Here is a 5,811-nt window from a genome sequence, read left to right on the forward strand (position 1 = left end):
AAATGTGGAGATATGTAATTTATTAATGTAGCCCCTTGGTATATTCCGATACCGTATTTATTAACTATGATTTCTTTATTTTGTACGATTGTATAAGAACTGAGAAAATTTTGGCAGTTTTCAAAAAGACATAATATTTAAACAGGTCATCGAACTTAGCCCCAGCTGATACCTAAGCCCTTCAACTTTGAGTGTGTACATGTACGCACCTCAACTTGTATAAAGTTAAACGTATAAACACAAAATGTTGATGTGGCACATAAATTTTAGAGGTGGCGATGTTATAGCCCGTATTTTGTACGTTCGGATATTTCGAAGTAGTCGTGGTAAGTTAGGGGCAAGACCATTTTCTAAAATTATTTTAATGTACAAGTTGTTTATGAATATTATTTATGAATATTATTTGTATGGAAATATTGAAAAAGGCTAAGGGTAAAAAGGGAAATTCACAAGAGGGTTCATGGTAATATTGTGGAAGGCTAAGGGCAAAATGGAAATTTCACAAAGTATTCAAGAAACTTCTTGAAGGAGCCATTGTGGCCGTCCATGTGGGGTGGGCTTGGGCCCACATGGATGAATTATGTGTATCTATATATATAACTTATTAGTCACAATTATCACCACAAATCAAGAAGCTTGGAGAAGAACAAAGAAAGAAAGAAAAAAGGGTTGAAGGCATTCGGCCATGGCTAGCCAAATTTGGCCCCATGGAAAAATTATCAAAAAAATTATTTCTCCTAGTATTCCAAGCAATTTGAAGGCCCTAATTAACATGGAGAGGTTGTTGGAGCAATAAAACCATTCATTTGTGCAATTTCAACCCTAGTCGGGCAAGAAGAGATAAGTGAAGAAAGGTATGTGTTCAATCTTCTTTTACATGTGTTAGAGATGATTATGTATGTTGAAGTATGCAAAAATGGATGAAATTCATGATATATGTGTTTGTTGATGTTGTGGTCGAATATAGTTGTGTGGTGAAGAACAAATGAATTAATTTTATTTAGTACTTTGATTGTTATAGATGTGGATTCCATGATGAAAATGAAGGTTTGGTGGATTGAAATGAATTTGAAATTGTTATGGGATTGTTGAAGAAGATAATGTGACACTAGTATGGTTCCTTACCTTTTCATGAATGATATTGCTAAAGTATAGATTGTTGGTGTAGTTTATGCATTTGGAAGAAAGGAAATGTGTTGTTAGTGTTCTTGTGGAATTTGGAAGATTCCGGGTGAAGTAGTATGTTGTTTGAGTTGTTGTGAATATTATGTGAATTGTTTGAAGTATTCTTGAATCATGTTAGAATGATTTTGGATAAATACTTGAATGTGGGATCATTGGTGTTAGTTTGAATGTATGCGATTGAGTTGAATAAAAATGAAATGTCGTCGAATCATGTAGAAAGAATTGCTAGTGCTAGAATGCATTTGAAATAATTGTTGAAGTTGGAGATGTGATTGTTGGTATTGTTGTTGATAATTTGGCCGAGTTGCATTCTCGGGTTTGTTGTTGATACATTGGCCGAGATAGATTCTCGGGGATGGTGTATTTACAGGGGAAATGCTGCCAAAATTTCGGCAGAATATAAATGAACTCATTTGAAGGATTAAGACAAGTATGTGGTAATAAATCTAATGATTGTGTCAATCTTCTTGAATGTAGACTAGCGAGCTTGGACAATTAAGCGTAGCCAATAGGACGTGGGACAGGTATGTAAGGCTTACCCTTTCTTTCTTTTGGCATGATCTTTATGAAACAAACAAATGATGTAGATGTATGATTTCAAAGAAACTCCCATTCTTAGAGCCACTAGGATGGCTAACGTTCTTGATTTCCATAAGCTGTTTCATATGGTTCTGATGCGTATCTATGATGTCCAAAGTTCTGTTTGATATGTTTCCGAATGGCATTCGAAAGATAATCGATATGACTAAAGTTTTGATTTTCAAAAGATAGCACGTTTGATTATCCCATTGAGTCCTTGATATATTTTGATACGTAAATATGGTTCCAAAAGCTCTATTTGATTTGATCCATAACGATATCCGAAAGGTACTTGATATGATTATGGCTTTGATTTTCCAAAAATGGCTTCTGAAACGCTTGTAGAACTTTCTGTACTTCAAACGCTCATAACTTTCTCATACTAAGTCGGATTGACCCGAAACTTGTTTCTGAGCCTTCAGGTGTCGGTAAGTATACTTGTCTATCGAGTCTTGATTTATGTGCATATGGTTTCGCACTACTCTGTTCGTGCAAGTCTCAGTATGTCCTTCACTGCGTCCCGGGCCAGGGTATGTTCTCGTGCGTACTTCTTTGCATTGTTCACCGTGTCCCTCTCACTTGCGGGCCGGGGCATGTTATATATATGATATGATATGATGATGATATGATGACGGGGTGGTGGCCAGGATGGCATATGATGACTCTACTCACGGCGTCCCGCAATAGAGGGCCGGGGCACGTTACATGCATATATAATACATGACATTGGCATACATGATCTCATTCACCGCGTCCCTCAATAGAGGGCCGGGATCTGTTATATGCACATATGATATATGATTTTCACATGCATTGATGATTCTGTTCACCGCGTCCCTTACTAGAGGGTCGGGTTCTGTTATTTGCATATATGATATATGATGTCAGCATACATGATGACTCCATCCACCGCGCCCCTCACTAGAGGGCCGGGATCTGTTATATGCATATGTATATGATGACATATGATGTTGGCACGCATGATCTGTGTCTGGAAAATAAGTATTTCGGTACTCTGGATGATTCCCTCATTTTCTGTACTCCTTCTGACATATGACATCGGTATGCATGATTTGCGTTCGGGAAATAAGTACTTTGGTATTCTGGCTAATGTACTTGCTTTTTGTACCGTTGTTCCGATTATGGTTCTATTTTCTATATTCCATGCCTTGCATACTCAGTACATATTTCGTACTGACCCCCTTTCTTCGGGGGCTGCGTTTCATGCCGCGCATGTACACCCAGATGAGTTGAAGCTATTATAGAAGATGTTCCAGCGGAGTTGGCAAGCTCCACTTGCTCCTGGAGTGCTGCCGAGTCAGAGTATATGTGCAATGATGTCTGATTAATGTTAGAGACTTTGCAGACAGAGTCGTGGGTATTGGTTGTCAGTTCTGTAAGCGGCTCCATCAGCCGATGTGTCATTTTGTGTTATGATATAAATTCTATATAATTACAGATTTTGTTTGATCTGAGAACAACGAAAAAGAATATTTCTGAAAGTAGTACTATGCATTTCATCTTTATTTGGGTTAAAAAGTCCAAAAGATTATGTTATATCCCGTATTTCATACATTCGGGTACCTTAAGGAAGTCGTGGTAAGTTAAGGAAATGACCATCTTCCAAGTTATTTTAATGTGCAAGTTGGTTATAAATATTATTTACGAACATTGGTAGTATGGAAATATTGAGAAAGGTTAAGGGTTAAAAGAGGAATTCGCAAAATGAATCATGGAAATAATGTGGAAGGCTAGGGGCAAAATGGTAATATTGAAGAAAGTCGAGGGGCGAAACGGGAATTTCACACAAGGTTCATGAAAGTTCCAAAAGGGGGCCATATTGGTCATGTGACAAAAAAAAAAAAAAGATGACAAAAATAAGTCATCTTTCCTAGAGAATTCTAGAGAGAGAGGGCATGTGCCCCTCACATGATTATATATATATATATATATAGATATATGATTATATTTCTTACAAGATAAGAAGACTTGAAAAACAAATAAAGAGAAGAAAAAGAAGAAGAGGGAGAGAAACCAAAGGCCTATTCGGCCATGAGCTAGCAAAATTGAAGTCCAAGAATCTTCATCAAAAAATTTATCTCTTCTAGTTAAACAACTAATTGAAGGGTCCTTAGCAAGTTGGAGTGCTCATTGGAGCAAGAAAAACCTATATTCATACAAGTGACAAGTTCTAGCCAAGTGAAGAATCAAGGAAGAAGGTAAGAATTCATCCCCTTTTATATGTTATGGATGTTTGTGCATGTTGTAGTGTATGAGAATGAGTGAAATTCATGAAGAATATGGATGTAGGGGTGTGGCCGTGAGTTGTATATTGTGTGTATGGCCGTGTATATTGTGGTATTGTGAAGGAATGGTGAGCAAGTTTTATTTAGTATTTTGGTTGTTGTGTTGTGGATTTTATGTTACTAATAAAAGCTTAATAAGCTTAGTGAAGTTGTAGAAGTTGGAAACTTGTTTTAGAAGCTTATGTAAATTGAATGTAATGTTCTTGCATGCATGGAAGGTAATGTTGTTAGTGTGGTGTTGTTAATATGATGTTGTTAGTGTGTAGTTCATGAATTTGGAAGGAAAGGAAATGTGTTGTTATTGTTTTTATTGGAGTTGGAAGGTGTTGGATGGAGTAGTATGTTGATTGCATCGTCTTGAAAGTTATGTGAATTGAATTGAATTGAATTGAATTGAATGGAATTGAATATTGAAGTGTTACTATAATAATTGCTAGTATTGTTGTTAGTTTGGCCGGGTTGAATTCCCGGATTGTTGTTGATTAAAATTGGCCGAGTTAGAATCTCGGGGATGGTGTATTTACAGGGGAGGTGCTGCCGAAATCTCGGCAGACCATAAGTGAATGTACTTGAAAGGCTAAGACAAGTATATGTCGATGAATCTAACGATAGTGTCGATCTTCTTAAATGTAGACTAACAAGTTGGACGAATAAGCGTAGCTAGTAAGCCGCAGCACAGGTATGTAAGGCTCGTCTCTTTTCTTCCAAAGGCATGATCCCCAAGTCGTAATGTCTTAAATGTTTTTATATTTTCCTTACTTGCAAAAGCTATAAGTCCATGACTCCAAGGTATAAGTTTTTTTTTCTAATAGTTCATAATTGTTTTTTTTTTCAAAATGTCCATATTTTCCAAAAAACCAAGTTCTAAGAGATAGGAAGCTCTTATTACTAAGATGATGAATATGATCTTATAATGACAACGATGAAGTCAAATATGAGAAAATGTCTATGATAGATATGTTGACGATATGTTCCTACCACGAATATGACAATATGAAAATGTTAAACTATTTCTTGATATCTCAACTCTATTATGGATAATGACTATTTTAAAGGTTCCAAGTATATGCCTCATGATTCTATTTTATGTTTTCTCATGATGACACTCTTCATTGATAGTCTCGCCTTATATTAATTGTTCCTTCAAGGTGAGACACGACGCCTACGGCTATTCCATAATATAATCGGAGGTTACCGACCTTACGTCACTCCGATAGATACATTACTTTCTTTGGGCTCTCATGCATGCTGCTTATATGTATATGTATATAGGGAATATGGGGGAAAAGGGACATATGTATATGGGGGGGGGGGGGGGGGAAGGGAGATATGTTGCGCTATAAGACGCATTGCCACCTGGTCAGCTGGCGTATTCATCCCGGACGCGGGATATATGGGCGAGCCGACGTTGTTCGGCGCTATGATATGATATGTTTTCAAAGGTAAAGATATGATATGATATGACCAGATAAGCATGCATGGCATCCGCCCCCTGGGGCACTCACATGTACAGGTTACTCCTTTATCTTATGATATGTTCTATGTTCCCATACAGTTAATGTTCGTATGTTCATCTCTTACTATGTTACTATTTATGCCTTACATACTCAGTACATTACTCGTACTGACCCCTCTTCTTCGGGGGCTGCGTTTCATGCCGCGCAGGTACACCCAGATGAGTTGAAGCTAGCATAGAAGATGTTCCAGCGGAGTTGGTAGGCTCCACTTGTCCTGGAGTGCT

At 37.3% G+C, this 5,811-nt stretch overlaps 1 long non-coding RNA gene across 1 annotated transcript; it reads left to right on the top strand.

Moving 5' to 3' along the window:
- The first annotated feature begins 445 nt into the window (after positions 1-445).
- LOC132636512 (uncharacterized) lies at positions 446-5,301 on the top strand. Its single transcript, XR_009581299.1, has 3 exons — positions 446-854; positions 1,663-3,983; positions 4,704-5,301. It is a non-coding gene; the product is annotated as an uncharacterized LOC132636512 (long non-coding RNA).
- Positions 5,302-5,811: the final 510 nt, after the last annotated feature.

This window comes from Lycium barbarum, chromosome 4 (assembly GCF_019175385.1).
Source record: "Lycium barbarum isolate Lr01 chromosome 4, ASM1917538v2, whole genome shotgun sequence".
NCBI lineage: Eukaryota > Viridiplantae > Streptophyta > Magnoliopsida > Solanales > Solanaceae > Lycium > Lycium barbarum.